Here is a 12,895-nt window from a genome sequence, read left to right on the forward strand (position 1 = left end):
ACCAACTAGGGGCTGTGCTCCTCTTGACCTGCTGCTCACAAACAGGGAAGAATTGGTAGTGGAAGGAGAAGTGGGTGGCAACCTGGGCAGCAGTGACCATGAGATGGTTGAGTTCAGGATCCTGACAAAAGGAGGAAAGAAGAGCAGCAGAATACAGACCCTGGACTTCAGAAAAGTAGACTTTGACTCCCCCAGGAGTCCATTTTGAAGCACTTGGAGGAGAGGAAAGTGATCAGGAACAGTCAACATGGATTCACCAAGGGCAAGTCATGCCTGACCAACCTGATTGCCTTCTATGATGAGATAACTGGCTCTGTGGATATGGGGAAAGCGGTGGACGTGATATATCTTGACTTTAGCAAAGCTTTTGATACGGTCTCCCACAGTACACTTGTAAGCAAGTTAAAAAACGATTGGATGACTGGACTACAAGGTGGATAGAAAGCTGGTTAGATCGGCGCGCTCAACGGGTAGTGATCAACGGCTCAATGTCTAGTTGGCAGCCAGTATCAAGCGGAGAGCCCCAGGGGTCTGTCCTGGGGCCAGTTTTGTTCAACATCTTCATTATGATCTGGATGATGGGATGGACTGCACCCTCAGCAAGTTTGCAGATTACACTAACCTAGGGGGAGAGGTAGATACGCTGGAGGGTAGGGATAGGGTCCAGAGTGACCTAGACAAATTGGAGGATTGGGCTAAAAGAAATCTGATGAGGTTCAACAAAGACAAGTGCAGAGTCCTGCACTTGGGACGGAAGAATCCCATGCACCGCTACAGGCTGGGGACCGACTGGCTAAGCAGCAGTTCTGCAGAAAAGGACCTGGGGATTACAGTGGACGAGACGCTGGATAGGAGTCAGCAGTGTGCCCTTGTTGCCAAGAAGGCCAACAGCATATTGGGCTGCATTAGTAGGAGCTTTGCCAGCAGATCGAGGGAAGTGATTATTCCCCTCTATTCGGCACTGGTGAGGCCACATCTGGAGTATTGCGGCCAGTTTTGGGCCCTCCACTACAGAAAGGATGTGGACAAATTGCAGAGCGTCCAGCAGAATACAGAAAGGGATTTATTCTTCAGAATCTCTTTACTTTCACGTTCTGCAGCAGGATGCAGCCCTACCACAGACCACTCTACAAACAGAAGAAATACAGCTCAGATAGCAAGTCCGATGACATCATCTTGAGGATCCAGAAAGAGGAAGATACAGGCAACACCGCCCTGATTCTGCAGTCAAACAATGAGGTTTATGTGAACTGCTGCACTTACACTAGCTAAGAAAAATTCACAAGTGCAATGAAACCCAGAGCTCTTCTGGGCATTAGCAAACCAACTGCCTACTGTTAGGAAGCAGTGTCCCTCCAAGGCAGACAATTGCAAGATTGGCCATTATGGATTGCCTTTCTTTGGTAGTTTGTTTTTTAGACCTCCCCATAACAGACAAGGCCCCACCCTTCTCCTGAAGTACCTGATATTAGCCACTGTCAGAGACTGGATACCTGACTAGATGGATCCTGGTCTTGATCCTGTATGATAACGTCTATGTTCCAACAGTGGTGCTCTGAGTGTAATTATTTCTATTATTTAAAGCACCTACCAAGTTTTCTGTTTGTTCATTCAGAATCACATGAAAGAGAAATGGAAGAGACCTCTTGATGACCAGGTGTAGGATGTACATCAGCACTTCACCAAACTGACTCAGAATGGATCTGATTTAAATTCATGTACAGAAAAAACACATGAAACTATGCGAGACTGAAGGTGACAGACACACACAGAATTACAAGCCTACCGGAGCCCAACCCCGCAATGTATGAATTAGCGTTCCCCGGACAAATGGCAATTTCATACTCATGAGTGGGGGAGCAGTAGAGGGAAGGAAAAGCACATCCAGAAAATAAGCTGCTTCTAAATAAACATTAGAAAAAACCCATCAGCTTCATATCCCATTCCAGAAGAAAGTGGTATTTCACTGTTGCATATACTTCCTTAACCAGCCCAGAGCAGAGAATTATCTTGCCACGGTCCCATAATAAATAAGAATAGCAGCACCTAGTTCTAATACTGCCCTTTTCTTCAATAGGTGTCAAAATGCTTTACAAAGGAAGGAAGAATCATTATCCCCATTTTACAGATGAGGAAGCTGAAGCAGAGGTGCAATGACTTGCCCAAGGTGATCCAACAGGCCAGTGGCAGAGCCGAGAACAGACTCCAGTTCTCCCAAGTTCCAGCCCAGCGTTTACACTGAGCATTTTATGAAAGTCTCCCAGCTTTAATCTCACACTGGTAAAGATCAAGTTTATCTTTCCCTTCCGCCCTTTGCTTCCAACTGAACACACAATTTTCCCCTCTTTTATGTTAAGAAAGCATTCATTGCCAGTTTATTCTCCCAGCCTTTTGATATGAAACTAAATTTTGTTAAAGGAACAGCAATTCATAAATTGGTCCGTTGTCTTCATACAGGCTGGCAATTCTGCACTGATTTTTGCCTACATCACCTTCAGTTGCCCAGCAGTAGACAGCGCATACTAGCATTTCTCTCTGCACATTAACAGTTGCTGCTACAGTTTCAAGAAAGCAACCACCACAGAAATGTTTAGGGCAGGCAATGCTATAACAAACCAAAGCTACTAGCTTTATAAGTAAGAGAAGTCTTAAGAAATAGAGTAGCCTCTTTCTTCTGACCCAATTGCACCAGCTCCAATCCAGTTACAAAATGAAACCAAGACTGGTGTTAAACTGCTGGTTGTGACAGCCACATGACTGTTCAACAGCTGTGCCTGTAGACAGCTCCACTGGGAAACCCAACAGACAGTGACTTCACATGCCTGAGTGCAGTGTGCACAGCTGATTGTCATTACTGCAAGGGAGAAGTGAGGCAAACTAACCCTTGGACTTTCTTCTAGGAGACAGAGAGCTGTGAGGGAGAATATGACAAGTCCCTGAACACTAAATTCCCTCCCCACATCACCTAGGAACCATTCCAGTCTGCCTTCCTTCCCCAGCATGTCTGAGCCAAGCCGGCTTACTTTAGAAAATAAATCCGGTGCTACCTGGTGACAACAAAGTGTCACATTTGTGTGTCAATAGTCTGGGTAAAAGACAGAAGACTATGCACTACAGGGCTCCATGAAGGTATAAGAATGATCAACTGTCTTTGCTCCAAATTCCAAGGGAAACTAGGAGACAGCCAGTTCCCTTCGCAATACTACCCTGAATACTGCCCAGTTCACCACCCTCAGTATTAAAATCACAGGTCTTTTCATTAATGAAATGTTTCTCCAGAGTGCATTTGAAGTCTTCCTTTGGACTGATACCACAATACAGCCAGCACCTCCTGAAAGGAAATAAAATGTTCAGAACCTGTACACTGTGATGCGGAAGCTCAGTGCAAAGAAAGGGAAGTTACAGAGCAAGGGTATGTCTATACTACAAAAAAGAACCGGTGGCACCAAGCCTGAGCCCAGGTCAACTGACTTCGGCTCGTGCTACAGGGCTAAAAACAAACAGTGCAAATGTTTCTGCTAGGGCTGGAAGCTGGGCTCCAGCCCCCTCACCAGGTTCAAACCATGGGCTCCAGCCTCAGTGGGAACAGCTAAGCTGCTATCTTTAGCCCCGTAGCGCAAGTCCAAGTCAGCTCTCCAGACTCGCTGCCAAGGGGTATTTTTTTGGCAGCATAGGGTGTACCCTGAGAGAAGGCAGCTCATCTAAGTGGAGAAGCAGCATCTCCATTGGTTAGAATGTGCAGGAGCATTTCTCCATTCTTTATGCAGCTCTTGTCTCACTGTGACACCATGGGCAACTCACAACTATCTAAATATTTACACCACAATGAGTGTGGTATCTGAGCACTCCCAGCTTTGCAATCTCGAACTACCGCCGTTTACCCTGTCTTTAAAATGGAGATAATACGTCCCAGGGTCACAAGGCTACAGTCAGTACTATTTGTCAAGTTTGGGATCTTCAGATGGAAGATACTACATAAATTGGAAGTCTGTGCCCACACGACACTTCGAGCTACCACTTTGCAATATCACTTAGCTATGACTAAAGCAAAAATTAAGAGCAGTATAGTTATAAATTAATAGAAACCTCTGACCTCTTCTCTTCCGAACATAAAAATCAGTTTAACTGTTCATAATCATCAGTGCCAGAGCACACGATAAATGTTTGCAGTAACAATCAAGAAGGTAATCAACATGATGCAAGTGTCAACCCATTTCCTACACCCAAGGAGGAAGCTTTGGGGTACAGGATAGCTAAGTGAATTGGAGCCTCACCTGTCCTAGGACACCATTCAAATATAGTGATTCAGTTGTTCCCATCTGACAGTTTAGTGACTCTCGTGAGCAGATTGTTTCTGTCAGGTTCTAAGTACTGGAAGACTAGGAGGTGGCAAGCCCCAAAATAAAGAGACTGAATACAGTGAGTTGCTCTTGTCAGCTATTTCCTGGCCCATGACTGTTTTACAAAGACCCATTCCAGACAAAGATAGTTCTGTGTCTACTTCCCTAGTCTCATGATTCCGCAATTAAGGCCTGGTCCACACTAACCCCCCACTTCGGACTAAGGTACGCAAATTCAGCTACGTTAATAACATAGCTGAATTCGAAGTACCTTAGTCCGAACTTACCGCGAGTCGAGACGCGGCAGGAAGGCTCCCCCGTCGATGCCGCGTACTCCTGTCGCCGAGCTGGAGTACCGGCGTCGACGGCGAGCACTTCCGGGATCGATCCCAGAAGATCGATTGCCTACCGCCGAACCAGGAAGTAAGTGTAGACGTACCCTAACTCAGGACAAAAAAACCTTTATAAAAAAAATCTCTTTCCAGACACTCACCTGCAAAGTCAGAATAAAAAGAGCTTCACTCAGAAGAGTATGAGAGTGAGCCACTTAAATACAGCAATGTGATTACTTGTAAAATGACCACAGAACTGTAAATACAAAGAGCTTCCTATCTGTCAATTACGCTGTATCCCTGTCAATAATGTTAATTAGTAACTCAAGTCCAGTCTTGTGAGGAGCTTACATCACAATGATATGCAAAAACCTGAAATATCATGGAGAGAAGCAAAACTTTAAGGACACAGTAACCACTGAGAAAGGAATACAAAAAAAGGGCGGTTCTATCACTCCCCCCCCCCTTTTTTTTTGTTTTTAAACACTTCTTTTACCTGATGTTTCCATGAGGGATATATGGGGGATTTAATTTTTTCTGTTTAATTATACAGTAGAACCTCAGAGTTACGAACACCAGAGTTACTAACTAACCAGTCAACCAGACACCTCATCTGGAAGTGGAAGTACACAATTAGACAGCAGCAGAGTCCAAAATAAACAAACCAACCAACCAGTGCAGTACTGTGTTAAATGTAAACTACTGAAATATAAATAAAGGGAAAGCAGCATTTTTCTTCTGCATAGTAAAGTTTCAAAGCTGTATTAAGTCAATGTTCCGTTGTAAACTTTTGAAAGATCAACCATAATGTTGTGTTCAGAGTTTCGAACATTTCAGAGTTACAAACAACCTCCATTCCCGAGGTGTTTGTAACTGAGGTCCTACTGTATTTTTGTTTAGTAATAATGAATAATAGTAATGTCTATTTCTTATATAGCACTTTTCATCAGTAGATCTCAAAGCACTTCACAGTCTTTAATGTATTTATCCTCCCAACACCCCTGTGAGGTAGGGAAGCATTATTATGCCCATTTTACAGATTGGGAACTGAAGCACAAAGAGGCTAGATAATTTGCCCAGGGCACACAGGAAGTCCACTGCAGAGCACGGAGCAGGATGTGGGAGACCCAGGTTCAAAGTCAGTGCTCTAATGCTTAATTAGAAACTAAGATGCCAGATACTCTTTTCCTAGGTTGCATAAGCACAGCACAATCGGATCCATTTTCCACACAATCAACTCAATGTGTTCCATTAAAGGTAATTTTCTCATTCTCACAAATTCCCATCTCTACTAAATTGTACATATTATACTAAACTATACTTCCATTTCAGCTTGTCTTTGTACAGAACTATAATGTAGTGCATGACAACAAAATTCATGATATCCAGGTAGCACCCAGTTGTTCTGCTAGAGTGAAAGGAAACCTAAATCCCAAGTCATATATAGGATTCTTTTACATGGTGCTTAACAAGAAGTCTAAGATTTTATTAAGATATTTTTATTTTAAGGAGTTTAGTGTCGGTGAAACATGTCAAACTGAAAGCCTAAGAATCCTGTGCTCTGTCCCTAGAACAGGCGTAACATAGGCACTGCCATGCCAATGTGCCTCCACATCTAGAAGCATCACTTCCTGAGCCAGGAATGGATGGAAGAAGGTTAAGGCCATAGCTACACTACAAAAGTCAGTCAATCTAACTTATGTCGGCATACAGTAATTACATCATTTGTGCATGATACACTTAGCTCCGTGTGTCAGTGGTGCGCATCCTCACCACGAGCACTTGTATCGATTGTACTGTCAGGGTGGGTGTAGTGGGGCAACTCCCCCACTCCTGGAGAACAGGGGTTAAAACAGCCAAGCTAGGCTGATTGGAGTAGCAGCCAGAGCTGTGGCCAGCTCAATTAGGGCCCAGCTGGCCCTGATAAAAGGGCTGTGGGCCAGACACTGGAGGAGTCTCTCTCCAGTCTTGGAGGGAGAAGGACCTGGCTGCCTGGGAGCTCAGGGTACATGGAACGGACCAGGGCTGGGGAGCTCCATCCTGGTAAATCCCCAGGCTGTGGGCTTCGCTAAAAGGCCAAAAAAGGTACTGGGATTGCAGAGGCTGCAGCCCGGGCTTAGGCAGTGGCAGCTGGTCCTAACCCCTCACCAATGATGAGCAGCCATTACAGACTGCAGTCTGCCCCAGTGAGCGGGGGCTAGATGATGACTGGCAGTAGCCATTGAGGCAAGGTGGGTTTAGAGGGTTCCCCTGGGAGGGGAGACCCAGAGAGTGGGGGTACTGCTGGGGCAGAATCCTGAGGTAAAGGGCACTGGGATCTGGGAGGGACACAGGGCCGGTGGCAGGCGAGACACCGGCCTGCAGAGGGCACTCCATACGCTGGAGAGCTAATTCCCAAGACGACCAGCAGGAGGCGCCGTGCCAGTGAGTCTTCGCTCACTACAGTGGAGCATTGTGGGATGGCTCCTGAAAGCCAGTAACAGTCAACTTAAGCAACAGAGCATCTACACTGACACTGCATTGACCTAATTACATCGACCTTGACTCTACGTTACTCGTGGAGGTGGGGTTATTAAGTAGGCTAGTGGGGCAGTTACGCTGGCATGAGCAAAATTTAAGCATAGACACTTCCATAATTAGGTTGACGTAAGCTGCCTTGCAACGAACTAACTCTGAAGTGCAGACCAGACCCAAGTCTCCATAGCCATTTCAATCTGTGGCCTCTTGAGATTATCAGTAAGTAGGGCCAACTGTAGAAATGGTGTGTGTGTGTACATCTGTCCATTCAGACTGGACTTAACCAAACTGACTTCACACAGGCTACCAGACAGCCATTGTATGGGAAGGCAAAGTGGGTGAGGTAATAGTTTTTAATGGACCTACTTCTGTTGGTGAGAGAGAGACGTTTTTGAGCTACACAGAGCTCTTCTTCAGAGACTTTTAAATTAAACCGTGCTCCTCCTCTTCAGAGACTTGAAGAAGAGCACGGTTTAACTTAAAAGCTTGTGTCTGTCACCAACCGAAGTTGGTCCAATAAAAGATATTACCTCACCCACCTTGTCTCTCTAATATCCTGGGACCAATATGGCTACAGCACTGCAAACATCGTATGGAATGAATTCAGGTGCCTATAAACATAGGTTGGACTTTAACCAGCAGTTAAAAGCTCCTGATCCCATTACCAACCTCTGAACTATCCAGTACCACCAGCCAAATAGCTTTTTAAGTAAAGTTCATGTTCAGCCTGTTTTCTAACAACAGAAGCAATGATGACTTCAGGGGTGCGAGTCATATCCTCCTAAGCTATTGATCTTCCCAGTTAAACTATTACTCCTATGATGTCAGAGTTGCTGATAGGACAGCTAAAAATGTAAGGCATTAGTCACAAATTTCTGTTCTAACCCTAATCATAAAGCAGCTGATGCAACACAGCATTTCAAGACTCCTGTATTTTATACGTATACCACAAGTTTAAGGATCCTGAATAAAGCCCGCAGCTTCTTCAAGGAAAACAGCAGACTCAACTCAACTTACAGAGTGTAAAGGCAGTCCTTTTAAAACTCACATAGCTCATGGAAAATAGGCTCTCTCAGATAATCTAGCATTGATGGAAATACCCAACAGAAGCAAAGATTTAGAACAACTCAAATCTGATCTCTCCTACTTTAAAGAGGCAAAACACAACCGACACTGGCTTTTCTGAACAGACCCTCTTGTCTCAAGAATGCCAGTCGAAGAACACTTCAACCTCCCTGGTTACCCAATTACAGACCTAAAAGTCGCAATTATTCAACAAAAAACCTTCAAAAACAGACTCCAACGAGAAATTGCAGAACTAGAATTAATTTGCGAACTGGACACCATTAAATTAGACTTGAATAGACTGGGAGTGGATGAGTCATTACACAAACTAAGCGACAAAGAGTCCTATGGAACCTTATAGACTAACAGACGTATTGGAGAATAAGCTTTTGTGGGTGAATACCCACTGCGTCAGACGCATTCACCCACGAAAGCTTATGCTCCAATACGTCCGTTAGTCTATAAGGAGCCATAGGACTCTTTGTCGCTTTTTACAGATCCAGACTAACATGGCTACCCGTCTGATACTTTACACAAACTAAAAACTATTTCCCCATGTTAATTTTCCCCCTACTGTTACTCACACCTTCTTGTCAACTGTTTGAAATGGGCCATCCTGATTATCACTGCAAAAGTTTTTTTTCTCCTGATGAGAATAGCCCACCTTAATCAATTAGTCTCATTATAGTTGGTATGGCAACACTCATTTTTTCATGTTCTCTGTGTGCGTGTGTATATATATATATATATATATATATATATACACATATACACATATACACACACACACACACACACCCCTCTCCCCCTATATAACACGACCCGATATAACACGAATTCGGATATAACGCGGTAAAGTAGCGCTCCAGGGGGGCGGGGCTGCACACTCCGGCGGATCAAAGCAAGTTCGATATAACACGGTTTCACCTATAACGCGGTAAGATTTTTTGGCTCCCGAGGACAGCATTATATCGGGGTAGAGATGTATATATAATCTTCCTACTGTGTTTTCCACTGCATGCATCTGATGAAGTGGGCTTTAGCCCACGAAAGCTTATGCTCAAATACATTTGTTAGTCTCTAATGTGCCACAAGTACTCCTTGTTCTTTTTACTACAGACTCAAACACTGCATACTCAGACCATATCAAAAGGACCTTGGCACTAAGCAATGCAACATACCATAGAGGATTAGCCACCTCGCTGATTAACATGGAGGTAATGTGTGCTCAAGTTTGTATCAATCAACTGCAATCCCAGAGGTAGATTACAGAGCATGCTCCGTAAAACCAATAGTTTTTCCTTTCTAGGGCATCAGGGATAGGTAAATATAAAGCAAAGGGACGAGAAACCAAATGGTTCTGTCATGACGCAGAGAAGCTCTTGTAAAGCAAAACAGCTCTTTTATTGTTCTCAAGTAACCCCCCCTCTTTTCCTACAAATCTCTCCCTAAATACGTTTTTCACAGAGCTTTTCTATTATGATCCCTCCAGAAATTCTCTAACACATCACACATACTGGGTTGAATTGTTCTGTCTGTGTCTTAACAAGACTAAGATCTTTAGGGCAGGGACACTGTCAAACAGTATCAGATGGTCAAGGCCATGGAAACTCATCTGAAGAGGTCATAAGACAGGGACCGTTTACCTAACAAACAATGAAAAAGGGAGGACACGATAAATGTATATAAAATGATGAATGGGCTAGAAAAGGAAATTTGCGAGGCTCTGTTCTCCTTGTCTCATAACTAGGCTTGGCAGAGTTTGATTTTTATTATAATTGACAGATACTGATTCTTATTTTTAAAGCATTCTTTTCTATTTTTATCAATTTAAATGTTCACAGTTGTAGGAAACTATGGGGGAAAACAGAGAATGGAGGGGGTTGCACAAAAACGTAATGACAGTAGATGCTGAGATCCAAAAAGTTAAAACTTTATAACTATTAAAACACTAAGGTCAATATCATATGTCAAAAAATACAAACTCAGTATCCTTAAATCAAACTCTCAAGCACCATTTTTCTTACTTCATCTGTAAATTTTGATGGTCAATAAAAACATTTGTCATTAGTTTATGTGCATACAGACAAATTGATGTTTACCAATAATTACCAGTAAGAATCTAATCCTTCCGAGGCTACTCATAGCACAAAGGAACAATCAACTCAATTAAAAAGATGAGGAATTAAAACCTGATAAGGAAATATTATTTTGCAAAACATGTCTTCCCCCCCACCCCCCGCCCCATGTGTAGTTTAAGTGACTCTGGAACTCACTGCTACAGGAAATTGTTGAGGCCAAGAGCTTAAGATTCGAAAGAAGACTGGATATTATAGGACTATCAAGAGTTATAATTAATGATAAATTTTGTGAAAGATATTAACCTTGCGCTTCAGAATTTAAGTCATTCTCTAACCATTAGAGATCAGAATGAGACCTATTGTGGGGGCAGATTACTCCATCTGCCTACTGTCGGGGTCTTGCACCTGCCTCTAAATTATCTGGTGGACAGGATACTAGACTAGAGGGACTTGGATCTGGTCCAATATGGTAATTCCTATGTTCCCAGCTACAAACTCTACCTCTTGGATTAACAGCAAGCCCTTTCAGCACCATATCTTGGATGAGTATGACTAGAGCTGGGCCAAACACAGTTTTCCCATCCCATGAAGATTTTGAGATTTCAATTTTTTCCTGTTCCTCCTTGGAACAAAACAAATGTTTCTCCACAAAAAACAGAGCAAAACAGAGACCCACCTCAGAACAGCCAACGGCCTGGTGGTTGGGGCACTTCTCTGGGATATGGGAGACCGAGGGTCAAGTCCCCACTCTGCCATTCTTCTATATATCCCAGATGAGTCTCAATCTCCTGTTGAAAATGTCCCACTTTGTATAAATAAATATACATAGGAGTAAGGAGCTTGAACCCAGGTTTCCCACATCCCAGGTAAGTATACTAACCACTGGACTATACTCTATTCTTCATTTTCTCACTCTCGGTTTGACCAGAAATTCCACTGTGGACCTAAAAAACTTTTCCCAACAAAACTTTTGCTGAAACTAGTACATTCCCAGAAAAAGTTCTGGTTTTGATGAACTGGCATTTTTTTTATGGAAAACTATTCCTGACAAGCTCTAATTATGTCTTCTTCCACAAGGTCTTTAAAGGTACAATCACAGTTTCTAAAAATCCAGTAAGATTTTTCTACCCCTCCAGCTACAAGATCATAGTTTTCTTTTAAGGAAAAAAGTTTTGAGTACCTTAACAGTATGCAATTCAATTTTTTTTAATAGTTTTAATTTAAATATCAAATCTAATTTAATCTCCTATTAAAAGGAAAACTGATAGATTATTTTTGGGGGGGGGGGACCTTTTAATTTTCTCCTTTGTTTATTTTTTGTGTTTCACTGAGTTCAGATGTTATTAAGTCTGGACACTTTCACTTTTGTTTCTAGTCACTTTCACTTTAGGACATATGAATCAGCAAAATGCTGATTATAAATATCACAAAGAAATGTTTACATCCAAACAAAAAACAATACCATTAGAACTTTAAAACCCTGCCAAATGTTTATATTAATTAGACATCTTTGAAACAAATCCTCAACTTTGGGATTCCTGACAGGTTTTTTTTACTTTTGGCAATATTCACTTGTTAGCTATGAAATACAGCACAAGAGAAATGCCATTTAAACTTTGGGTGCAATTTTTATACCCAATCCAGGACGGAGAGTCAGGAGAACTAGGTTTTGTTGCTCTGTTTGTCTTAACTTCTGTGTCTGTTTACCCATCTGTACCAAAGGGGCATTACCTATCACGTGGGATGATTTTTGCAAGGTTTAGTTAGCAGACATAAATGGTCTGAGATCCTCACTTAGGAGACCTATAGAATTAAATGTATTTAGTTGTGTGTTTACTTGTCATTTGTGTGAGGTAACAATTTTTCATAAATAAGTGCACCACACGGTACTTTCCAAAGCAATTTCCAGAAATCCTGAAACTTAAGATTTGACATGGAAGACAACATTTAAATACAGATCACCCAACTCTCACCAACACCTCCCATTCAACTCCTTCCAAAAGGGGAAAAATGCCCATCAAAATCCATATAGCTATCACCTTATCCTCCTTCCAATCCCTCCATAAGACTCATCTCTGCTATGATGCCTAGAGACCATTACCATCTGAAAACGGCTAAGCAGTGGACAAGCCAGGTATACTGCCTATTTTGTAATACACGCACCTGTTTTAATGTTGCTTTTCTCTATCACCCAATTTGTCTGTTCCATCCACCTGCTATGTCTTGTTACAAACTTAGATTGTGAGCTCACCAGGGCACAGATTGCCATTTAGGAGCTTGGTCCGGGCCAGCTAACCCAATTGCTCGAATAACCATAAAGATTTTAAAGGTGGCAGTCAGCACCTAGGTATCGTTCATCAATTCACAGCTGAACAACAGAGGGAGACAATACTGTTCTCGGCCTTACAGCGCAGCCTCCTTTAGCTGAAGTGCCTCAAGGACATTAAGAGCCTTCTGCTAGGCAGAGTAAAGAAAAACCTGTGATTAGGGAAGCAACTCACACTGGGTGAAACAACTGTGACTCAGGAAAAGGAAGTTTCACTTGACTACACTCAACTGT

The 12,895-nt window shown here is 42.8% G+C and overlaps 1 protein-coding gene across 1 annotated transcript in view; it reads right to left on the reverse strand.

The window, feature by feature from the left end:
* The window catches only part of UBAP1 (ubiquitin associated protein 1), a 56,191-nt gene extending 45,076 nt beyond the window's left edge, over positions 1 to 11,115 (reverse strand). The window contains exon 1 of the mRNA XM_024217086.3: positions 11,012 to 11,115. The gene's annotated coding sequence lies outside the window, so the exon portion shown is untranslated. The remainder of the gene's footprint in view (positions 1 to 11,011) is intronic.
* Positions 11,116 to 12,895: the final 1,780 nt, after the last annotated feature.

This window comes from Terrapene carolina, unplaced genomic scaffold (genome assembly GCF_002925995.2).
Source record: "Terrapene carolina triunguis isolate 2854851 unplaced genomic scaffold, T_m_triunguis-2.0 Scaffold998, whole genome shotgun sequence".
Lineage (NCBI taxonomy): Eukaryota > Metazoa > Chordata > Testudines > Emydidae > Terrapene > Terrapene triunguis.